The sequence below is a fragment of the Cryptomeria japonica genome, chromosome 6 (assembly GCF_030272615.1).
Source record: "Cryptomeria japonica chromosome 6, Sugi_1.0, whole genome shotgun sequence".
NCBI lineage: Eukaryota > Viridiplantae > Streptophyta > Pinopsida > Cupressales > Cupressaceae > Cryptomeria > Cryptomeria japonica.
The window spans coordinates 371,158,262-371,185,642 of record NC_081410.1 but is presented as its reverse complement, the minus strand read 5'-3'; positions in this window follow the sequence as shown (position 1 = coordinate 371,185,642).

Here is a 27,381-nt window from a genome sequence, read left to right as displayed (position 1 = left end):
AATGAATGCAACTTAAACTAGTCACTGGATTTGGAATGCTTAATATTCATCACTGAGTGTTTACAAATATAGCAGGCAGAATAGAGTTCCTTCCTTTTCATGTGCAATATTAATTATCTTGTCTGCAATGACCCTTTTTTCATTCATATCCTTGGACAGATTACGCATGCATCTGGATTGCACATTTAAAGAAATTCCCTCAAAATAGACAAAGAAATGATGCCAACCTCCCTGTAGCATACAAATAAGTGGAGTCGAGGTATGTGTTGTGATTTCACCTTGATGTGAAGGCTCTTATCACAGACACCCAGCTGATTAGATGTTTCCAGATCATCGGAATCATTCCTACAAGCATAAAACAAAGAAAATATTATGCCCCCAGTCCTTGCTCCTCTTAGTCAAGATAGACTTCCTCGAGTTACTCAGAGGGAATAATAATCGGAAACCAATATAAAAGACATCAAACAAAGAAAGATTGCATTCATATCTCAAACTGTTTAGTGATTGTTTTCAGTAATGTTGTTTTGCTTGTGTACTCAGTGATAAAACTCTTCAGTAGTTAGGAGACAGGTGACTGACTCGGATTGGATGACCAGGTATCACTGAGAGAATGATGACTTGGTTGATACTGCTTAGGACATGTAATTTCCTCAGTCAATTACCCTAAGACTAGGACATTGATCAGTTTCAAGCCATGAGGGTTCTAAAAGAACCAGAATGTCACAAAAGCGACTAAAATATATGTATAAGCAAAAGCGTAGATGCAACACTTCATTACAGGAGATAAGACTAACTTGGACAAAATCCAGTAGCCATACTAATCTATGTCATTGTTTTGATTTGATGATCATTGATATGAATGTTTGGTTTCAAAGAGTAAGTACCCAGTATAAGACCAATCTGTCTGGTTTTGAGTGTACCCTTCCCTATATAAGACATGTTGATGTTTGATAGAGTTTGATAATTGATTAACAAGACATGTGATAAGTGTGATTGCAGACCTTGAGAGTTTGTCTAATGTTGATTTGGTTTGAAGGATAGTCTATACTTTCTTGCTTCGGTTTTTTCAGTTTTTTTTATTTTGTGAGTTTTTTTTATTTTTAGGATTTTTTCCAAGACATTTTATGATTTTTAGGATTTTATTCAGGACCTTTTATGATTTTTAGGAGTTTGTTCAGGATATTTTATGATTTATTTTTTATAGAATTTTCTCAGCTATGCCCCCAGTATGCAGACCTATATGACATGATGATCTGTAGAATGCATATGGAGACAATGATTTTTCGATATGACCTATGTTAATGCAATATGCATGATGAATACGCATTTCCTATTTGAACAAGGATGACCATGTTTGTTTAGCACTTTGTAATAGACCAATTGAATTGGAGGTACAAAAATTTCATAGATAAGCGGTCAATCAATCCTTAAAGTCCCTTGGAACATCCAAATTAACACACTTAGTGACTAGGATTTACAAATGGAGAGGCAAAAACTTCCCCATAGATTCTTGAAACTTTGATATTCTTTTGCACATGTGAGTGCAAATGAGTTAATTCCTACTCTTGTGTTCACAGAAGATCCTTAGCATCCTATATGACTAGCTACATGGATTATTCTAACTTCAAAAGCATCCCGAATAGAGCCTCGCTGCCAACAAGCTTTTAGAGCTCCGATGAGGTTATAGACTGTAATTTCTCGAATATTGCTCCATTACCAGTAGGCGTCCATAGCCCTGATGGAATTACTCGCATGTTCCCATAGTCAATATTTTTATAGCACTTGGTATGCATGATATATATGTGATGAATATTTGGCATAACACTTTTCTTCTTCTTCTTTTTCGTGCCTTGACTTGTAAGTAATTCGTGCCTTGACTTGTAAGTAATGAAACCTACTTGGGTGTGACAATTACAGTGGCGCTGAAATAGAATTTTAGATTTTTTACTAGTCATATGATCAACTAGGTGTCTAGAATGAATTAGAGATTTTTTTTTAATGTGTTTGAGATATAGCAATTGATAGATTTTAGGTTAACAAGTCTCAAATAGTGAAATCACTACCCAACCATAAGTAAAGCGTCGTCACAGGGTAATGTTAAAAATGAATGACCTTATGACCTCAAGGACTTCATGTCTGAATATCTAAGAAAGGAGACGACCCTTGTTTGTCTTGAATGCAAACATATGATAAACTTGGACAATTGCCTTGTTTTATTGATGCTGCTATATTCAAATGCAGAAATTATATGAATGAGATGAATTTGAAAAAGAAACGATATGTGATGCGGTGCTTTTAAGAAAATGATATGCAATGCAAAAAGAAAAATTGAAACCAACCCAACCCTTAGATATATATCATTTAAGGTGCATGTTGTTCATAGGGTCAGGGAGTTTTGTGTAGGTAGTTCACTGGTCTAGCATAAAGATGTATTTCTAAGAAGGACTCGGCTAAGTGTACACATCCAACATCTCCAATGTTGATTTCCTTAGTTTTTTTTGGATTTGGTGATGAAACTAGGGTAAAGTCTTATGCAAAGGATTTGATAAGGGGTATGGAAGGATGAAAAGGAGGTTTTGTATAATGGATTAGATATTGAAATTTTGGTGCATGAGCGAATAGCAATGTTTGTGGGATCACTATTGGCACACATCTTGAGGGATGGTGGATTGATGGAGCAAAAGTGGATCTCAGATTTTGAGATTTGGATGGAGGAACAATCAGGGATTTTGGGACATAAGGATCCAAAATGGATAAAGGAGGTGATGGAGAAATAAATTTGGAAGGTTTGGATGGAGAAACAATAATCTTGGCTGTTGATTTGGATTTTTCTTTAGACTGTTGTGCTTCAAGGAGACGCTTAGGGATCCACATGGTTTTTGACTTTTCATGCTTTTGCAGTTTCTTGGAACGCATTGCTTCTACAAGTGCTTTAGGAACCCATATAGCTTTTGATTTTGCTTTCTTTTGCTCAGTGAGCCTTTGTGTCTTTCTAGATGGATGGAAGGTACGTGAATATGTATGCCTTTGTTGATCTTGTACAAGGGATGGAAGAATATAGGGTCCTAAAATGGATGGAAGAGGTGAAGGGGAAGGCCTGTACTTGGATTTTGGTTTAGTATGGATACCACCATCTTAAGGAATGTCTCTAAGGCCATGACCCTTAATAGTTTCTTTAACATGAACGGGTTCTTGCTTGTGAAGGTCTACCCCTTTACGTTTATAAATATTTTGACTTGTAGGATCATGAGAGGGCTTTGTAGGCATGATGGATCCTTGAGGTGAACGTGGAGAATTATGATAAGGAGATGAAGCTATACTTTGATCTTGACATGGAAGAGGACCATTGGATAGATTATTTCACTCTTCATTTTGAAAAAGAATCGTTTGAAAAGGTAGAAGAGGCATCATGATCTTTCTTAAGAAGTATGCTTTGCTCTTGAGATGGAAGGGGATCATCTTGGAAGAAATGGAAAGGTATAATGGGATCCTCATGGGATTCTAGGGAGGTAAGATCTTTTTCAACCATTGGATGGGATGACCCTTGAGATAGCCCTTGGGGGTCAACATGAAAAATTTCATCATTAGGTTCATTATTTGAGGGATATGATATGGACTATTGTTGAGAAGCCTTAGAAGATGGAGGCATCATGGAAGAGATGGAGGCTACTTGTAAGCCATTGCTAGACACAGGTTCATAATTTTGATCATGCTTGGAAATAGTTCCTTCTTTTTCTTTAGGTGAGTCATTAGGATCTTCAATTTCAATGACATCGTTATCAATCAGATCTTGAATCTTATGTTTTAATTTTAGGCACATTGAAGTCTTATGTTTGTTATGTCTACAATATGCACAATAATTACTCAAAAATTCACATCCCTGTATGGTCTTTTTAGGCAATATGATAAGATTATGCTCAAGTAGCTCTTCCAAAGCTAACTCAATAGATTGCCCCAAAGGTGTAAACTGTCTATCTATGGGATATATGTCTTTTTGTCTTGGTGGAGATGTCTTATGATCTTGTATGAGATTTGTCTTTTGATTTTCAATTATTTTTTGTTCCATCTTATGTAATTGTTTTAGCATTTCTTGAAGTCTAGTGTTCTTAATGTTATGAATTTTTATCTCAAGAGGGGTCATTGAATCTTTTCATTGAGCTTGGATCTCATATATTTCTTTCTTGAGATCTTGAATTTGTCGAGCCAAGGTAGCCATGGGCTTCTTACTTTTGTCAGAATTTTTAGAAGAGCTTCTGGTTTGAATAGGCATTTTTATTGACTGATTTGACCTAGAATTGTTTGTGATGCAAAAGTCAAGATCAAATTTGGAGCTAGTTGTTCGTTTAACGTATCGATTGAGAGAAGCAACTAAGATTTAGTCTGGTTTTAGGAAAGATCTATCATGTGTAAAACGTGATCTAAGTTACCTAGTTTGATTTGAGAGAAGTGACTAAGACTTGGTCTGGTTTCAAGAATGATCTATCCTGTGTAAGACGTGGTGTAAGTGACTTTAAGTTTGATAAATGGTTGATTGAACTAGCTGAAAGATGATCGACAAAATCGTGCAACACTGCAGCAAAAGTGCACTGTTAAGATTTGTTTATGCTCAGAATGATGATAGCCAGTTTCATGCTCGCTGTAGACTGTTTTAGGCAAGTTTGACTGTTCTAGACTGACAAAAACAAAGATTCGTACGCCAGGTTTTATAAGACCAGATGACATTTTAATAGCTTCAGGACGACAGAAATAGAATTTCATATAAGTTGTTGCCTATGTTCGCACAATAGATGGGTATACCTCAGACGACAAACTGATGAATGCAATGGTATTTTGTACGACACGGAATCAGAGACCAGACGATAATTCCCTAAGCAGGACGACAGTTTATCAAATTTCGTACGACACAAAACTGAGGCTCTGACGACAAACTGTTAGACCTAATGAAATTTCGTACGATAGAAGGTATGTAGCAGGACGATAAATCAGAAGTCTCGTACGATAGTTTACTAGACAGAGACAAAATTTCTGACAAACCGATTTTTTAATGAGTGACGATGACCACTTTTGAGATGGACTGAGTTTTTGGACAGCTGAGATAGACTAGTTTGTGACACGAACAATTTCGACTAAGATAGACTAGTTTTTGACACGGATATAGTTTTGACTAGGATAGACTAGTTTTGACACAGACATAGTTTTGACTAAGAGTTGTTTATTGTTTTCTCCAATTTTGGTATTTCAGTTTTCAGTCTCAGGGATGAAAACACAGTAAACACGCAATATGTATAATGACTCCAATCATAGCACGCTAACCCTATGGAAATTGGTGAGAGGAGAAAACCTTTGCTTGCAGACTTAGGTACACACCCAATAGCTAATCAAAATACGACTACTGAGTCTCATGCAATGGATTCTCAACGTCGTATTAGCTGACTTCAAACGCTAATGGGGGCACGGAATGGCAAGTATCTTGGGAGAGTTACTATCTCTCTCGCACAAAGATTATCCCCCCTTTCGAAGGTGAAACGGGTAGCTTCTAATCTTAATTGGAACTAGTAAGGGATTCGTTCAGCGCGTCAGGGTATAAACTCAATTAAGAGGTCTCCCAGCCTTGAAAACCAAGGTTTAATATACCTGAAGGTATAGAGGAGAGTTAATCCCAAGAACTGTCATTGACTTGATTTTCATCAAATCACATTTATGTTATAATGGGTTGGAGTAATTGGCATTTAGTCGTTCCCCTCTCACCGACCCTAATGGCTTTGGCCTTAATGGATCCTCGAGAGGGCAGGCTCGCTAAATTTATACAAATCTCAAACCTAGAAAAATCCTCAAGGGTCTGGATTTCTAATTGTCTATGCAGACAAGAGCATACTCTCCTACGTCTCAAAATTTTCTTAAAAAATGAAAGACAGATTTGTTCATTAACCAGATAGCAAGTTAGGTGCCTAAAAAAATGAATTTAATGAATAAACGATGTTTGCTCGAATCTCTTCAGGAAACCTGCAAAGACAACAAATCAGTAGTCATATTGTCTTTGTTTGACAAACATATTCTTTGACAAGCATTCTGCAAAAAAATGATTAGGCTATGAAAATTTCTCAGATAGACGAACAACAAGCCAGGGTCAGCATTAGTATGATAAAAATTGAATGAGAAAACCTGAAGAAAGAAATCTGCTTTTAACTCAGGAACACAGAATACCGTACGATGGTTCTCACCGAGTCGTACGATAATTCGTACGAGATCGCACGATATTTGCAGTTTGTCATTCGGGACTGTGGGAAAACTCGTACGATAATTCACAGCAATTGTACAAACGAAAATCTGAAAAAATAAAAATATGAAAAATAAGAAAAAAAGTTAGTCTCCGAGGCCGAAAGATGTAGTCTTATGCCCCACGGTGGGCACCATAAATGTATGTGTGAAAAGTGGAATAAGTATCTGTAAGTTGTAAGACACAACACTTCAATTAAGTCATTACATGTATGGTTAGATAGATATAAGCATGAATATGAAAACCATAACAAATCAACCCATTGCCTTCTAAAAGATGCAAGTATAAAATTGCTCTCAGATTTGTATAAGCAATACCAGTGACTAGACTACACCAAGACGAAGGATTTAGTCTATATGAGCATGAGATTAAGCTAAATGGATGCAAGATTATGCTAGATGGATGAATAGTAAGCTATATGAATTCAAGCAATCATGAAATATGCAAAAATAAATTAAACTAAGATGCAATAATCTCAAAAAGCAAGCACAATATCTTCAATGACTCCAGAGAAAAAACTATATAATAACAATAAATCTCCATGGTGTTTTGAATGAGAGATGAAGGCTGAATTTATAGAGAATCACAAGAGAGATCAAGAAAAAACACAATTTAGGATAATTGATATAATTGAGAAATCAAATTTAGTTAACCTTGAGATAGATTCCAATTATAGTTTAATTGAAATGCATTCAGATTATAAGTTTGAGTTTGCATTAGAGATATAATTCAATTAATTCCATGCACTTGAGATGAAAATAGGTAATTCTTTGCATATTTCTTAGATTTATTCAAGAAAAGAGTCTTTTCAATGCAACTAAACTTCTTTTCTCAAAAGCTTTGAGTTCCAATTTTAGAGAATGATTAAATTCCTTTTAATTGCTTTTCTGATTTCAAGTTCTCAATTTAGAAGAAAGAAATAATATCTCAAGTTTGATTTCTCTCTCAATTCAATTCTTTTATTTTATTTTCAATTTAACTCTTTGCATATTGATTTCTCTTTCGTAATAAATTAATTCCTTTTTTTATGATTAATGACAAATTTATTAGCTAATTAAATATGCAAGGATATTTAATAAATTAAATAGGATAATAGATCAAAATGATTTTCTTGGAATGACTTAATAAGGTTTAACAAGATTAAAATATGGAATGTGGAATCCTTCAAGAATATTTTTTCAGAGAAAATGAGGGTGGAAGTGGAACTTGATAGGCTCAATAACTTGGTGATTGAGAAGGGGATGTCAATTGAAGAATTTAATACTGAGAATTCTCTTAAAGCATAATTGGCAGAGATTCTTCTGAGAGAAGAAATGTTTTGGCGGGACAAATCCAGAGAATTATGGATCGAAGCTGGAGATTCAAATTCAAAATTATTTCATGCTTCATTAAAAGCAAAGAGGAACAAAAACATAATTAATCATTTGACAGATGATTCGAGTAGATTGGTTGGTAAATCAAAGGAGTTGGAATGCATAGCACTAAAATATTTTGAGAAAATTTTAGGATCTGCGGCGGGGGAGAGTGATGAATCTATTGGATATCTGCTGGATATTATTGACAAGAAGATTACGGAGGAGGATAATGCTATACTAATGTCTCCAATTACAAAAGATGAAGTTAAAAAGGCTACATTTGCATTCCATCCGCATAAGGCTCCTAGACCATATGGGGTGACCATGGAATTTTATCAGAAGTGTTGGAAGTTCATGGGTGAGGACATATGGTTAGTGGTGGAGGAATTTTGTAGGAAAGGCAAATTCGTGAAAGAAGTGAACAACACGCTTATAACTCTGATCCCAAAAAAGCAAAGTTGTTCGAGCATTGTTGATTATAGGCTTATATCTCTGTGTAATTCGTTATACAAGATAATATCTAAGGTAATGGTTAATATGCTGAAGCTTGTTTTGGACAAGCTAGTGTCTCCAGAGCAACATGGATTTACCCCTGGTAGAGAAATCATTGATAGTATAATCACAGTTGCTGAAACCATGCATTCGATGAAAAGGAGCAAGATGCAGGGGATGGGTCGATCAAGGATATACCCCCGATCTACGCCTTGGGAGAGTTAATTCAGTGGAAGTCGGGGATACAACCCTGACCGACACCTAGCGGGAAGGACTTAACAGAAAGCATAGATCAAACAATGGTAATGGTCGGGGTTGTAACCCCAATCACCACCTTTACTCAAAGAATGTAGTGGAGATCGGGTTACAAACATGATCACCACCATCACTCAAGAAAGGTGGGACAAAGTGGGTAGCGGGACTGTGTCCCCACCATACATTATGGAGCAAAGCTCCCATGTATGACGGGGCCACAACCACGCCACACACCAAAAGGGGCATCAAAACAATGGAAATAAAACAAAGGGATGGGTTTGGATAAAAACCCAACACACATCCTAGACTAGGGTTTCCATCAAAAACAATCAAAAATGGCATTACAAGTTTTAACGTTAACCATATTCATTGAAGTAAAAGATGTTAAAATTTTGACAGAGATAAAGCTCGTAACAAAAAAATGAGGATAGGTTCTGGTAAATCTGACTTGGAAAGAAATCAGGCTCCTTAAAAATCTCCACAAAAATAATGAGGGGAATAAGGGCATAAATTGATAAATAAAGGAATAAAAGAAACTCGATGTAAATCAAACCCTCAAATCAATAAATGAGAAGTCATGCCTCATTACGATGTTAATCAAACTTATAGGTCCGATTTACACTATAATGTCTAAAATGATATAAATTGGACTTGTAAGTCCGATTGACACCAATATTGATCACCATGGTGTAAGATCGAGTTTAAAACCCGACTTGACACCTAATAACCAAAAATGGTGCAAGATTAGGTTTAAAATCTAACTTGACACCAAAATAGGAAAGATAACTTTTTAACCAAAAATTTAACCAATAGAATGGAATTCCACGATCGAAATACCAAGTATTCGAGAACAAGTGAGACAACAAAAATGCCTCAAAACTCGACTTTAGAGAAAATAAGACGAATTTGAGAAAAAATCGTAGGGGTTAACTTATTTTTACACAAAACGAAAATAAGGACAACAATATTAAACAATAATAATAAGTATTGTAAAAATAATCATGTTTGCCTTACCCTGTGGTGTGCCACAAAGGTTCACAGATGGTGCCATGATTGGTGTGGCTTGGAGAGTAATAGGTGTGTCACGGTGGATGCAGAGTTGCCACGTTGTCTACAATCTACAAAGGATGCGTTGGGTGACAACCCATGCGCAGTGGTGACCATGCTATGCCCGACACAATCAGTACCACGTACGCAGGATGGTGGGCAATCTGCAGTGGTGGTATGAAGGCAGGTGTGTCTTGGAGAGATAAGGTGTCCACACTAAGTGGAGGGATAAGGTGTGCACGATTATGGAGAGATAGGGATAAGGAGATTAATGGAGAGATAAGGATTGGGGCAATAAGGTGTGTATGGAGGGATAATAAGAGATGAAATTGGCACAAGGAGATATAAGGTGTATATCTGAGGATGAGGCCCGTCAAAAATGTTGTCTCACTTGTTAGTTGCTCCAATCAAAAGCAACATTGGTTCATAGCTCTAGTCAAAAGCGATTCGGCTTCGGCCCCTTACCGATCAAAAAATAATAATAATAAGTATTTAGTTTATATAAAATTTATATTACAATTATCTCTATTATATATTATATTTTATTTAGTTTTTAATATAATATAAATGCTAGATTTATTTGTAATATAAGATAAAAAAAAATTTAAATATATATTTGTTGTTTAATTTTATGTGTATAATATTATATTATAGTTATAACGTATATAAATAATAATTGCAATGTAAAATAGTTTATTATATATCAGAATTTTTCTTATAACAAGTAGAGAACAATAATTTGCTTGACAAAATCAAGCAAATGTGTAGTGATAAGAACGACCAAACTTAGACTTAATACACCACATTGAAGATTGCAATATGGTACATGTTTTAGTGTAAGCAATAAACATTGTATAAAGATAGATATTTATAAATTGCTAAGTTTAAATCTTCAAGAAGACGTAAACGTTTGTGTAGATTTCACTTGTATTATATTTGTCATGTTTTTATTTGGAAAATAGTATGTAAATGTTTATTGACAAATACATGTATGTAAATTGTCAGGGTAAATTTTCCAAATGCATGTCACATATATGTATCATGAAATGCAAAAATTTCTTCTTTCAGTATTGTGTGTTTCCCTTATATTATATATGTGTTAAGTAGAGATGATTATGACAATTTTAAAGATATGTAAATATTTGTTCACGTGTATATATATGAAAAAATTACTTTCTTCAACACTGCATGTTTCACTCATTGTATTAATGTCAAGTGCATTGTTTCATTACTTTTCTCATATCATTACCACTAATTTAGCCTACTATTTCCAAAATACAGATGTTGGACTCTTGCACTGCAAATTGGTGCAGGAGCACCTTCACAATTTTGGCTTGTTTGATCCTTGATGGGATCAAGAATTGAATAAAGGACTATTGTAAGAGTCTACTTGTGTGTTTTAGGTTTCATTATATTTTAAGTTTATCTTAGAGTTGGTTAGATAGTTTTTCTCAAGTTTTCTTCCCAGTTTTGGCCCATAGTGCCTTGTAAGCCAAAAATGGCATTATAGTGCAAATATGCTCAAAACCTTGTAAAAAGCCTAGAAACGAATTGGAGTATGTGTATTTATTTATTTAAAACCATCTCAAATGATTAGGTGGAAGATATTTGTCTTATAGGTCAAAAATGCACTAAGAGTCAAAAATTGCTAATGTTGTCAAGCAATATTTTGACAAAAAGTGAGAAAAGTTGTAAAATCACTCCACAAAGTAGTTATGGATGCCATAAGGGTTTAAATGGTTTGAGTGTGCCTATATAAGGACACTTCAAACATTTTAAATAGGTTGGATTTGTATTAGCAAGAGGAAATTAATAAAATATGATTGTTTTTCATGCTTTTTAAGCTTAATCTGCTGTAACAATCCGTACAGAGCAATATTTCTATATTGTTCTTTCATGGGAGTTTGTGTCATAGTTTTATGAAGGTTTTTCATTCTTTGTGTTAGGGTTTTTACTGTGTTTTGGTTTATCAAAAAAAATCTTTTAGTTTTTGCCAGTTCGCTGCCTTGAACTGGGGTTTTGAAGAAAATGGGTTGAAACACTTGGTCTCCATGGGTAACCAACCAAAAATGAACCTTGGAGACCAAGTTGGACCTTTTTACATATTGTATTTTAAGTTTGTGATGTTCGTTGTGATGGAAAAGGTGAATTTGAGTGAATACTAGGCAAGTATGGTTATTTGGCTAGTAGCATGAACAAAACTCAAGATTTGCACCCAAAAGTGATTTGGAGTGAAAAAATGAATGAGGCAGAGGTCTGGGCATGTGACCAAGATTGGTAAAGGGACAGTTTTGATAGTGACAGTGACAATGACAAATTGATTGATTTTGCAATTGTTGGCCAAGTGTTTGGTAAAATGCTTGTATGGAAAGGGCAGGGGAAGATTTAAATTGCTATGGAATAGGTCTCCAAGTAGTATGGGAGGATGAAACAAGTTTGATGGAGTGAATCCATGGTGTAAGCACCCAAACCCTCTTGAAAACCCTTGTTTTGAGGCTACAAAATAGGACAGTCATAAATTGATCTTCCCAAGACCTCTCTTAGCACTAATTCATGATTTTGGCCAAAAGGGTACTCAAAAATATTCGCCGTTTTCAAATATTCCAAGTTGGGAGTGAGTAATGAGCAAAATAGTGTTTCAGGAGGGCTAAAAAGGGCTTATTCCTTGTAGCCTTGTTTTGCAAAAAGTGTGAACCCGATTTGTGCAAGGTTGATTGGTATTGAAGAACCTTTGGAATCCATTTTAAAACACTCAAGAAAGTCTCCTGACACCAGTGGTACTATATTTGGGGTTTAGACCTATAGTAACGGTTTGAGTAAGCCATGAGCAAGTGAGCTTGAACTAGGTCTTTGAGAACAAAACCAAAAGCAAGTTTTTAACTCCTTGTCTAAACCTTTTAAAGAAGTCTTTTAACAAGAAGATTATACTTAGCTTTAATTGGTCCTCCTGTGGGTTCCTCCCTATCACAAAAAGTCAAGCTAATTGTAGACACCTAAATTTGTCCATACCCAACTACACTTGACCTTATCCCATTCTAGCTAATTAAATAAATATTTATTATTTATTTAATTAATCATTTATCTTAACCCACCACCTTTAATTAAATAAATTTATATTTATTTAATTAAATTTAGCCTTCTCCCTTAATTAAATAAATTTGCATTTATTTAATTAAATTTATCCTTTACCCTTAGTTAAATAAATTTACATTTATTTAATTAAATTCAACCTTCACCATTAATTAAATAAATTTACATTTATTTAATTATGCCCAACCTTATCCTACAAATCCTCCTACTAAATCAATTAATTAATTCCTACTTAATTAATTGATTAGGCTAATTAATCTCCATTATCATTTTTCTTATTATTTTATTCAACCTCATCCTCAATCCTTGTCCATTAAATCCTAGCCCTTGAATCCATCTACCTGGATCAAGATGTAAACTTGTCATCATGTGACAAGTGTCCCTACCCCCCTCTTGCACACACATGTGTGCCATGAAAGGTCGCATCATAGCCACCCTACCTCTTACACATGTCATAGACATATCACTTTCACAAGCCCTCTACCTTTTACACATGTGACTTTCCAAGTCAACATATCTCTTACATGTCATAGACATGTCCCTTTCATGAGTTTCCCCATGTGTGTGAGCATACTTGCCCTTGCACCTCACTTCTCCTTGTGACACTTGCCACAAGGCTAAGAACATTATTGGACATGTACATCAACACTTGGAACCCTCAGGATGCATTATGTAGAAACAACACAACATATCGATCTTTACTTGACAATCTATGCTTACTAAACATAGCTTAAATATTTGCTACAAATCCCTCTCATGACTATGAAGAGATAATTAATCATGTCCAAAGGCACGCAAAATTCAAAGAGGGAGTATGCTTATGCAAGAAGGAGAAAAAACTAGAGTGATGATACAAAGCTCCATGTAAAAAGCATACTATTTGTACCTTATCATGTGACAATACTAGTAAGAAGAAATATGGACCTACAAGAAATGATGATAGGTTAAACATACACAACCAATAAATGATTTCAATATGGAGAGCCAACATAGATTTCTAACTTGTCATCTCACAAGCACTTGTTATAAAATACATTGCCAAATATGAATCAAAAGTGGAGAGAACATGTCTAAGAGTTGTACTGATATGCTAACAAGAATATCTACAAACTAAATTTAGATGACTCAGTCCTAACATCATATGAAAAATTCATGGTAGAAATTATGGTAGATTGTGAAATAGCAGCATAGGGAATATGTCATACGCTCCAAAAATTGCCCCCTGTTATTTTTAATCAACCTTTTACATTTTTGAATGTCAAACGAAAAATGTTCCATCGAATAACAAAAAAACAATTCCTATCGAGCTACTTGCATTCCTACATTGAATGACCTCTAGAGCTAGAAATAATGATAGTACTCGAATCTGCAAGAACTTTCTCCTGTGTTGCAAATCATAATGGATGTAAATGGAAAGAGAGAAAGGTAAAAGTCATCATCGATGTTTACCAAAAGTTCTACAACATCCCAAAGGAAGACTCAAAACACTTTGAAATATTCTATTGGAGAGAGCTACTCTTATACAAACATTTATGAAACATATAAACTATCATAGTGCTTACTAAAGATACAATAATAACAAATTAAAGCCAAATAAATGTAAACAAATATGATGTATTGCACATCAACCGCACCATCGAAATGGAATCTAAATCTAAAGAGGAATAAGATAGTGATAATGACATGAACATAAGGGACATAATAGAAATGAATGAATGGGAATAATTTTCACAAATGAGACTTTCAAATAATGCCAACCTAGATGAACTTGAAATGCTTGTTCAACACGAGTCTTATAGAAACAATAGATGGGATCAAGTTATGATACCCCAAAATCTACATAACATTTCAAAATGTTGTTCACCAAAAGTGATTAACCCAAGTACACCTGCAATCCTTCTATGAAATGGCCAATTTCAGTCTACGAAACACATCAGGGCTTGGACAACATAACATAGGACCCTAATTGATCCTCCTGCACTTCAGGTTCTGCTAGACCTAGGGGGGGACACCCTTTTGATGCACTAAATCAAACTCATTTACTCACCATGACAACATCAATAAAGCAGACAAGCCATTCCACAAGCTCACCCAATTTAGAAACACACTACAGATTGGCTAAATCTGTATAAACCATAATTGAAAACAGAGCTTGGAATGAAAAGAACACAAACCCCTAAACATAAAGGGAAATATATTTTCTTTTAAAATGTATATCTGAAACCATCCCCAAATCTGTCAAAGACCAGTGCCTTGTTCATTGGGCAACAGAGTCACACACAGAACTACAAAATGCCAATCACAACTGCAAATTTGTTTTCCTTACAAGATATCCCTGCATTAATACCTTATACTAATGCATTACTCAATCCATTCACAAAATTATCAGATCTGGAACACATTCCATTGTTTATGACTGATTATAGAATTTAAACTCTTCACTGAAGAATGCCTACAAACAATCATACAATCTCCTTGAGATGACAAATTATAAGCTTCCTTGAGGATTCAATTCATAACAATGAAATACATGCACAAAGACAATATTATGGGAAATTTACTCATGCCTGACACAAGTAAGACCTGCAACTAGAAAACAATCTATCATCATGCAATGTAACCTCTATACCCTGAAAAGATCCATATAATTTTACACATTTGGGTCAAGTAATTCAAAAATGGAAGCCATGAAAATTGGAGCCCTTCCTCCAAAATTCTGGAAGCCTTACAATGAGAAGAAAATTGGAATAAGAAGGAGAGGGAAAAAGGTTAGGTCTGCAACTGAAATTGCCAAGTGTCTCTCTTTCCAACTGAAATTCATTTCCTCTCTCTTTTCCATGGAAACTGCTCTCAAAATATCCAAAATTTGTTAAAATTAACTGCTTGATTGGATTCCTTATCCCGAGAGCTTTCCGGCGATATATAATACTTGCCTATTTGACCAAAAATAACCCTCAGGGCGAATTAAATCTGAATATCCCTCTGTCATTTAAATTTTTCCAATTTTTTATATAGTTTATAACTTGATTTTAACTTTGATTTTTGGCCTAATTTTGCACTGACGCCCTGCCACATGGCAACCTTTGATTGGCTGATGGGATCCACTGGGATGACACCTCACTAATTAGCCACCTGGATTGCCTCGTCACTGCCACCTATGCACCACTGGACTTCCACGCGTACACCACGTCATCACCACGTCATCACCACTGGACAGGACTTGTGAGTTGGACTTCCACCTGGACCTGCCACCTGTCTTTCGCCATTTCATGATGGCTAACGCACGTGCACCTTCGGGCTCCGAAATTGCGCGGGCCGTCAGATCTTCCGAACTTGCCCAATCATTAACTCTTTGCGATCCGCCTGAGTTTTTCGCCATTTTGCAGGGCTTAACTTGCGAGCATCTCCCCTTCGCGAAGTCGCGCAGGCCATCCGATCTCCTCAACTTGCTCACTTGTTAATCTGCTCCTTCTCTGCAAAATTCGCATGCCTCGAGATTCGTGCCTGGGTGGGGTCCACCTGGTCGCCACCTGTCAACCTCCTTGGTCGCCTCGGGAAGTGCACCTGCGCGCATGGGTTCCTCCTTGGGCACCCATTAGCACCATCCGTCAAAAGCCTCTAAGGCTTTGACACTATGAATGAGTGTGGCCTTAGTTATAAATACTAAATATTCCCATTCCCCAGCCAATGTGGGATATTGCTTTTTGCCTGGGACTGTAAGTTTGAAGGCTTTTCTGAAACTTTATGGCTCCTTTGCTGAATTTCTTGGATTTTAATGGCGGCCTTTCTGTCATTTACATTACTTGGAATTGATTCCACCTACCATTGCATCTGTTGCTTAAATGCATTTGTCTAAAGATCTAAATCCTTCTCCATACTACACACAACAGGGAGGAGATGTTTGCATTTTTCTTGGTTTCTCCAAGGTTTCTGTTTGCCATTGCCACCACTCACAGCAGGGACCACGAAGGGAGGCTTGGGTATGACTGGCCTTGTGTTTGCTGAAGTTGTTGCTGCTGCTTCATCCACGTGAGAAAGGGAGATCATTCTGCAACTTGCATTGGCTGAAAACCTTTCTAAACTTCTCCAAACACCCACCATTCCACACAAGGGAAAAGCATGGCTAATTTCATTTGCTGTTTGTTTTGGCTAACAAGTTCATACTACTTCTCCTCCACCATACCACGCAAGAGGAGGGAACATGGTTGAGCGCCCAGCAATTATATCTTCTAAAGTTTGCATTGCCTGTTTTAAACACCACCGCCAGCAAGGAGATGGGGCATGACTGGCATTTACTTGCACTTCACCACATCTTGTTGCACTCTACGCAAGGATTTGGCATTTAACACTACCAATTTGCATTTGCTGAAATAGTTTAACCTTTTCCAATTTCACTTTCCATGCAACAGGGAGGACTGGCATTACATTTGCCAATTGAATTTCTTGAAGCCTTCCAAACAGCCACGTTGGGGAAGGATTTTGGCATTTGTTGAAGTTGTATATGCTCTCCAAATTCCACGTGGGAGGGGAAATTACTCCTGCTGATTGCATTTTGATTTGAAGACTCTTTTAATTACCTCTACCATGCTCCACCTTCCAGCTGCATTTTTTTTAAATCCCTTCTCTGTCACTGAAGGAGGATTTGGGTATTAGAATCGCCAATCTGAAATTGCCTAGAGGTCTACAGTCTTTTCAACTCTTATGACAAGTCTCGTGACTACAATCCACATTTAGATATTCTGAAAATCTCTCAGTGAACAAAGTCACCAAAAAAAATAATACGGCACAGGCATGAGCCAGGTCGGGCCCCAAAGTGGGTCCAACTAAAAAAAAAATTGTTTTCATACAACTGGCCTCTAAAATACCTCAAGAAACTTAGACATACCTCTGGAATTGATCGACATCATTTTCGGATCATCAAACTTAGTTTCGCAACTTTCAGGCACTTGCGCCACATTTTTGCATTTAATCGCGAAGACGTAATTTTCAAACTAGTCAAAACACCTTTCTGGACCTCGCCATCTGACAGGCGTGTACTCTGATATACAAGAATGAACTCTACCAAACGGTTTTCCAAGATGAATCCCGAGTGAAGAGATATTAATTTTCGAAAATGACCAACTGGCTTTGTCGACATTGTGGACCTGATGAAGTCAATGTTCAGGCAACACATGATGCCTTTCTTAAAAATATCAAATGACCTCTGTAGACCCTCAAATCTGAGACATAGGTACCTCAAAGTACATATCAAAACTTAGAATTCTCAGTTTGACCAAAAGTCTGACTGGGTGCAAATGGTGCACTCATGAAAACGGCTACTTTAACTGATACGACAATGAAAGTACGGATAACTGAAATAGATGGCTCAAGAAACCCTTCTGAAAACCGATCAAACGGATTGGCAGAAGCTTGAAATTTGAAACATAGCTCATCATTTGTATAAAAAATAGCCCAGAATAAACATTCTGACATGACACTCACTGAGGCAACTTTCACACTTATGCAAAAAAAAGGCTCCGACTAGCAGCTGAAACAGGGACTTGTCAAACCATACAAACTGCAAATGGATTGAGCTTTGAAAACTGAGCAAATAGATTCATAAAGACTTGAAACTTTGCATGCTAACTCACATTTATGCATAGAATTAAATCCATTTTGGATTTCACCATGACGATCAACAGGGCAAAAGATATAAGCATTCAAAGTAGGCTGCTTAATAAAATATGCATTTGCACCTAAAATGCACTTTCAGCTCACCCCTTGAAATGGGTACCTAATAAATTGATCCAAACGGAAATCTAAAAGTTGCACATCACTGCAAAGGCCAAATGAAAGGTGTAGGACACATTTCCCAAGTTGTACCCTTTGAAAATCAACTAGTTCCATTTTACCCTCTCTCTAACTAGGCCATTCAAATTGACTCATTTTATGATCATTTGGAAATGCAAAGCAAAATTTTGAAATGGGCCTCTCAAATTCACTCAAATTTAATGAGTCCCAACACAACACAATTCATAAACATGAAAAAACCATGCAACCAAGATGAACATATGCCGATCAACCTCATCAACATCCTAAACTATTCGCTATCACCAAAACAAAACCTAACACAATAATTACAAACCGTAACAAAATTCTCTTAGATAAAATGTTGCACATGATCATTCAAGAAACACCATAAACAAGCAAATCCTGCCTAATTGTTTGCATGGGGAGTGCATTATAGAGTAAGGCACCACAACAAAAGAATCAAATACCTACACTAGCTCCAACAAGAATTGCTACATTTAACATACTCACATCAACTATACACTCAACGCTTAGGATTCTTATGAACTAAATGCAATCACTATAGGGAAAAACACTAACAATATTGCAAGAAGAGATTAAGCACATAAGATACATCTTGATTGATGAGATGATCTTCATAGAGCTAAAACTTCTACTAAAAATAGACACAAGACTACGTCCTTTGCACACTAATAACAAGTATACTTCAGTGGAGTGTCTATAATACTAATTGGTGATCTCGCACAACTACCACGTGTGATGGACAAATCTATCTACACATTGCACTCAAATGCCAAAACATTGTGGGACCAATTTACAATGGTTGTCACCTAACAAATAGTGGTCCATCGACAAGGTGAGACTCCAACACAAACACAATTTTGTCAAATGTTGCAAACCATACATAATGTAGAACCAACACAAGAAGATTGAATAAATTTTAATGACACACATAAAAGAAACTTGCATCTAGTAAAAAGAACAATTTGACAAATCAATGCACTTGTTTGCTACCAATGATCTAGTTAGACTTCGCAATGCAAGAATGTTGAAAACTACTAAATCATCCAATTGCAATAAGTACTACAATAACAACTAGAAGCAAAATGGATATTGAAGTTTATGGCGAGAAACTTGAAAAATAAATGCTACTAGATGCAAAGGCCAACAAATCATGCTCACAACCAACATATGGACATAAGCAGGTCTTATAAACGGATATCTTGGAAAATTCATTGATATTGTTTATAATCCTAGCTCCAAACCACCAAATTTTCCAACATATGTTGTAGAAAAAATTAATAATTACAGTGGGCCACCATAGAACCAATATGACTAAAAAATTATACCAATAATACCTGCATCACTAGGTAATTGCAGGCAAATACCACCCAAATATCGGCAATTGACACTCATCGGATTCATTTTGTTGTTATTGATGGCAACAAGATTAGATGGAAGTCATATACTAGCAGACACCGACATTGGAGTATCCAGGATTACACCAGCACCGACACTGACATCAGTACTTGAAGGAAGCCGACATCAAGGAAGATTTATATAGAAAATCATTTTGTAATTATTGTCGAGGCCGACATTGAATAACTTTTGTAAAAGCATTGTAAGTCGACATAAGGCATATTGTTTGTAATGGGTATATAGGTTAGTCTGCTAGGTCATTTTGAATATGATATAAGATATAGGATGCGACATAAGAGAATATAACATAACTGTATAATGCGAAGTATATGTATGTAGATCATTTGTATGCGAATGTTATATCATGTAATGATCTATAGATAGTTTGGAAAGTATTTTTGGAGGAGAAGAGATGCCGGTATTAGTGTTCAGGGTTTATGAACCGGTATAGAGAAGAGCTAGAACCAGAACTCTATTTGGCATAACAGATGCATTTTGAGTTCAATTTTATTGTTTTACATTAGCAGAAGCTTGTAGTTAGTGAGACTCTTTAGTGATGATCAGTATGCTCTAGGCAGTGTGCCTTCCTGCATGTGCATGCCCCCGTTATATGTTATATCCTTTCATATGGCTAGTGAACTGATATTGTGGGTCACAAATCCCACCATGGTTTTTCCTCTTCGAGGTTTTCCACGTACAAATCTTGTGTGTTATGGTGTTTATTTATGTGGATGATTTATTTGCTTCATGTTGTATGTTTATTTGTGTACCAATTTATATGTGTATGGTATAAAAGGATAAAATCTTGTGTTATCGGCAAAACACTGATTCACCCCCCCTCTCAGTGTTCTTGGATCCCAACACCAAAATGGCATGGGCTATTACCATACACAAATCGCAAGGTCTAACACTATAAAGAGAAACAATCAATATTAGAAAAAATAGAAAGACAAGGATTGACATTTACAACTATATCCAATGCCAAATCATTAAATGCCCTTCACATTCAACCAACCTTCTCTTTTGAGCGATACTTTAAAATGCAAGGCAATTCACATACAATTATAAGAAAATAAAGAGGAAGCTCGATTACAACATCTATTTCTCCAAAAAATTAAGGTGCATAATTCTGAATCTAATCTCTCTCACACATTCTTCAATTGTTCATGACACATGGATTTAACTTTTTAAAATGTTTATTTTGTTGAAATTGACTCCAAGACACGACAAATTCATCTACGAAAAAGTCAATATAAAAAACGACAAATACACATCAACTACACTCTAATCCTCACTTGGACTATATTTATTTCATACGATTAACATTACAAAATCTTATACGATACATAAATTTAACTCTCTTGAAATATTCATTTTGCAAAAAATAGCTCCAATGAATACCAAGGACATTTTCAGAAGATAAACATCAATAACAAAGAAGACATCTCAACTGTCAACAATGCATGTACTTTATGTAATCGATTTCTTAAGTTAAATCACTTTGATAGATTCTAAAGAACATTTTATATTGTAAAAACAATTTAAACAATTAAGATTTCTAAATTAATTTGCATCTATTCGTATTTTGAATTTTTATATATTAAAATCACTTCATTTACATTACAAATAATTATCACAAATAAATGCAATTTTTTGTATATTATAAAGTTTCTACCCTCCAATAAATTATTCATAATATATTTCACACCATAAGCATTGCACCTTGTTGGTGCAAGTGTTCGTCAATTAAGAAGGTTGCGTTGCTATAAAGTTATATCAAATTGTGACAAGACAATTTTGTTATTTGATAGTAAATAATTTTATTTTATTTTGTTAATATGATAATAGTGTTGGTTGACTAAGAATTATAGTGTATTAATGATAAAGTTATAAATTTAATTCATATATAAATAATATTTGTTATACTTAATGTATTGATTTAAAAGGCATGTTAATGGGCGTTATAGAGTTGATCCTTTCAAGAAGCAGAAAGATGATGTGATATGACAGAGACCAGAGGAAGGTTGGATTAAAATTAACTTTGATGGGGCTTCAAAAGGCAATCTAGGGCCCTCGAGAGCAGGATGTATTGTAAGAGATGAACTTGGGAATACATTGGCAACTAGAGCACAAAAATAGGTAGTACGTACTAATAATGAAGTGGAAGCCAAAGCTACACTTCTCGCTATCACTTTGGCAAGTTAACTCTTAGTTTCCAAACTTCATTTGGGAGGCGATTCCTACCTGTTATGGTTGAAGCAATCTCAAAGGGAGAAACTCATGGTTGGTAGTTAAGAATGTTTATTAATATTGTTGATTAGAAATTAAGATCCTTTCAAGATTTTAAAATTTCCCATATAATTAGGGAGGGAAATTGCGAGGCAAATACATTATCAAATTGGGGTTATGCTTTTGATGAAGAGAAAAGGGTGTAGTGGTGGGATGATCTATGTGGCCTCCAACTAGATGAGATAGTTGACATGGGTGGTGTGATGGGGTTGTGGGTGCAAAACAATGGTTATCACACATAGCTAGAGACACAAGTTTCCATTGAGCAGCTATCCAAATTTCATTCTTTTGACTCATTTATTTATCAATCCGAGGACGTGTAACTTGAAATGGGACTGCAAAGTATATGCACAAAGAATATCCAGGAACAAGTCTATCCTACTTTTAGGCAATTGAAAGTGATTAAACAACCATTTATAGAAAAAGGAAATTGCTTGAAATCACAACTTTAAAGACAATATTAATTTCTACTAACAAAATACCAATTCTTCAACTTGTACAGAAATAACTATTTTGCCCCGTCGTGGTTGTAGGAACAGTCACAAAGTTACAGATTGTGGTTGCAGGAATAAACAACGAGCAAGCGAATGAAACAAAATTAAGTAACTTGAAGAATAAAGTGTGTAAAAGACAACCATATAGAATCCTCACCAAATCGATCCCCTTGGATGAGTCTCCTAAGATGAGAACTACAACAAAAGTTAACTGATTAAGCCCACATCCATATCATAATGCTATATTGACTTAGAAAATAGATACTTTCTTTATTCATAAATCAACTAGACAACATAACATTACTCAGTACAAGATCAAGAACTCCCTGACATAGTAATGCATAAAGTATTTATGACATTTATCCCTAACAACAAATCCCATAACATTTGCTTCACTTCCCACTCTCTAGGTGGAAGCTTTATTTAAAACTCATAAAATCTAGGAAAGCTAAGATAATCAAGACTCTTGTCCTTCTTTGAACATTTGTAGATTTTCCCTATATACTCTCTAACATCCTTCATGACAACTAACAGTCTTTATTAACGGATCAGGATTAGTCTACAAACTCCTTAATGAGCAAGGACAGTAGTGACCAAGCCCATGACAGATCTTTGAACTCTTCTTGTCTTGTTGTCCATCCTTTGTCCACGTTACCTTGTTGCTATAAATGAGACCTTGTTCCTTCATAAAGATTATTCCATGCAACTGACACACAGAGGTTAGAGCAAGAATTCTATCCACACATCATGACCATTCATTTTGAACACACTTGCTAGTCACACATAAAAATAGTAAATACTTATAATTGCATTTATAAAGTTCATCACACATAAAAATAGTAAATACTTATAATTGCATTTATAAAGTTCATGGTTATGCCAAAATAAAGGTTTCAACTATAGGTAATAAGAGTTATCAAAACAAGCATATAAGGTTGGTTAAAGTATGTTCATGAAGTCCATCAACAAATATAAAAAACCCTTAAAGATGGTAAGCTATCTATAAAAGAAACATAAAACTATGACTCATCACACCCCGCAACTGAAGGTTTTGTTGGTGATTGCAAAGTTTCTCCTAACCTGAGATGAACATCATTGATATTAACTAAGTAGGCAGGATATTGGTTAAATTATACTAAATACACAGGTTGTTGTGGTTTATTGTTAGGATTAGGTGCAAGTTGTGTAGGAAGTTGAGTAGGTCTTGGCAGAACATTTGAAGGTGGCATAATAGTTGGCTAGGTGGTGGGAGGTGGATTAACCTGATTAGACCATTATTGTCCTCTCCAAGGCTATTATTGGGGTCAGTTGAATTGTTGAGCTCACCAATTTTCTTAAGGTGGCTGCCAATTTCCTTGAGCTGGCTTCCATTGAGCTTGAGGTCCAAACCAAGAATTAGTTTGGTAGTGTTGATTTTATGTTAATCTTAGCAATCATATTGATAGTAAATAACAAAAAACACAAGAGATATGTATAACACAGTGATACCCTAGGAAAACCTCCTCTTGGAGGAAAAACCCAACAACAATGTCTCAAATTTTATTATATCAAACACAGTAACAGAGTTACAACTTAGCCTTCTTAGGGCACAATTCAACTAGGGCACAACTTATCTGAGATATGTCAATCTTCCTTGAAGATCAGATCAAAACAACTGAGAATGGAGTATGTTATCCTAGAATGGAGTTTGTTCAGACAAGAACTAGTTCATAGATCTTGGATAATGTTCGCTTGACTAAATGTACATTCGCCAGCCCTTAGGTATATTCGCTAGTCCTCAAGCAGAGTCGAAACCTCTAGATGATTCGCCTAATCAGAGGAGATAATTCGCTAATCTTCGCTGGAGTAATTCGCTGCTTGTAATCAGAGATAGTTCACTGATGATCATAAGTGATTCACCAAAGGTCTTATGCTTGATGGAGAAGTTTGTTGAATGTGTGTGTTGAATGCTCTTAAACAACTCGAATATATAGGTGATCATACATTCTAATTTCTCTTGGGTTGGCCTTGACAATTTTCCCGCCAAGAAGAATAGGTCTAGGTTAAATACAAGTTACATAGTCCGCCCACTTAGGGCCCAAAGTATTTTTTTCTTCTAAGGTCGACAGGGCCACAAGTATGCTAGGTGTGTTAGGTTGGCCCTATAAGGGCTCCGACCTAGCTACATACAACAACACTCCCTCTTAGCTAGGGAGGAGACCTTCACTAGATCTGAGATACATGGGTGCACCCATGTAGATACATATAACCACCATGGCTACTCCTAGAGGGTGCAAACACAAGTGCTATGACATCCACCATGCCTACTCCCAGAGGGTGGAAGAGGGCTTTCACCTCAACCTTCTCCTAGAAAAGGGTGCATTACCACCATACCTACTTGCAGAGGGTGGCTCTACCATGCCTACTCACGGAGGGTGGAATGAGGGCTCTAACCTCATACTTCTCCCATAGAAGAATGCATCTCCACCACACCTATTCGCAGAGGGTGGATCCACCATACCTACTCGCAGAGGGTGGAACAAGGGCTTTCACCTCAAACTTCTCTTGTAGAGAAGAATGCATTAACAAGGGATTACATCTTGAACTTCTCCCTCACAGAGAAGAACTCATTAACAAGGGATTTCACCTCGAATTTCTCCCTCACAGAGAAGAACTCATTAACCAAATCTTCATGATGATGTGGCTCCTGTTGAAGCTGAAATGGCAAGCTCCCTTTGAAGCTGAAAATGTCAGGCTCCCTCTGAAGCTGAAAAATGTCAGGCTCCCTCTGAAGCTAAAAAATTGACATATCCTCCTTTTAGAACAAGAACCCTTCTGAGTTGACATTTGTCCTTGGCTCCTCCTGAGGTGTCTCAATGTCAACTTCCGCAGAAGAAGCTAGAGGAGTAGACCTAGATTTGCACTCTCGAGCAATGTGACCATACTTGTCACACCTAAAACATTGAATGTGAGAGGTTATTGTTAATTTGATTGCACTAATATGAACCAAGCTTTGATACCATGTTGATTTTATGTTAATCTTAGCAATCAAATTGACAGAAAATAACAGAAAAACACAAGAGAGACGCATAACGCAGTGATACCCTGGGAAAACCTCCCTCTTGGAGGAAAAAACCAACAACAATGTCTCAGATTTTATTATATCAAACACAATAACAAAGTTACAACTTAGATTTCTTAGGGCACGACTTATCTGAGATATGCCAATCTGCCTTGAAGATCAGATCTAAACCACTGAGAATGGAGTATGCTATCCCAGAATGAAGTTCGTTCAGACAAGAACTAGTTCGCAGATCTTGGATAATGTTTGCTTGACTAAATGTACATTCGCCATCCCTTAGGTATATTTGCCAATCCTCAAACAGATTTGAAACCTCTAGATGATTCACCTAATCAGAGGAGATAATTCACCAATCTTTGCTGGAGTAATTCGCTGCTTGTAATCAGAGATAGTTCGCTGATGATCAGAAGTGATTCACTGAAGATCTTATGCTTGATGGAGAAGTTCGATGAATGTGTGTGTTTAATGCTCTTAAACAACTCAAATATATAGGTGATCATACATTCTAATTTCCCTTGGGTCGGCCTTGACAATTTTACCGCCAAGAAGAGTAGGTCTAGGTTAAATACAAGTTATATAGTCTGCCCACTTAGGGCCCAAAGCATTTTTATCTTCTAAGGCTGATAGGGCCACAAGTACGCTAGGTCGGCCCTAGAAGGGCTCCAACCTAGCTACATACAACAACAAGTAGTTCCATTGTGGGTTCCCATAATTGCTAATATTAGGAGGATATTGGTTTTGCCATTGATTATTAGATGCATATGAATATGGACCATTAAAAGATAAAGGATTAGGTGGCATACCTTGTCTTGGAACCCATGGCTTTCTTTGTGCCACAAAGGAAATTTGTCCTTCATCATTCTCAATTTGATGAAAGTTTGGTTGATACATTTTATTGTCAATACTGGCCAATTTTTTACATCTACACTCCTTTTTCTTCTGTCTGCAATATGGACAAAATTCAGACAACATTGCTTCTGCAACTTCTTATTTTTGTTTATCTTGAAGAGTGTCAATTTGTGTGGCCATATTGTTGATGATATCTTACTGAATATCTTTGAGCAAATTGGTCAACTCCATTCTTGAGATCCCAGAGTTAGGTTTGCTTCCTGATGATATGTACTTGGATCCTTTGGGTTTTCTTAATGCAGCTCTTGAATAATTCTGCCAGAGTAGTTGTATGTCACTCCATGTAGCTTGAGTAATATCACTTCCAACGACAAGGTTAAGAGAATCTATACACTCTTCATTAACTCCCCTCAAGAAGACCAATTTTTGTGAATCTTCACTCAACTGATTATGTTGGGATTTCTTCAAACTAAAGAGGAACCTTCCTACATAATCTTATAGGGACTCTTCATCTTTTTGTTGCATTATGAAAATGTCATCTCCCCTCATATCACTTCCCCTACAATAATCCTTGTATTTCCTGAGGAATTTTTCTTTCATGTTGTCCTAGTCAATGACAAAATCTTCTCCTAAAGACATGAACCAACGGAGAGTATAATCCTTCAATGTGGATGGAAACAACTTGAGGCAAAGTCCGTCTATAGTGTAATCATAGCTTCTGCATAAGACATCAAATTCAAAAAGAAAGGTATCTGGATCTTCTGTAACAAGGCCATAAAAGCGAGGAAGAGCAGAAAAAGGGATGCTTTTCAGATTGGCATTGGCTCCTTGTGGAGGAATGGGAAACTTGAAGGTTAGATCAGGTGGTGGAGGTGGATTATTTCCACCACCGCCCCTACCAGCCATATTGCCTTGGTAAATGACTAATGCAATAGTTGGATTTTCTTCAGGTGGTGGTTCTGG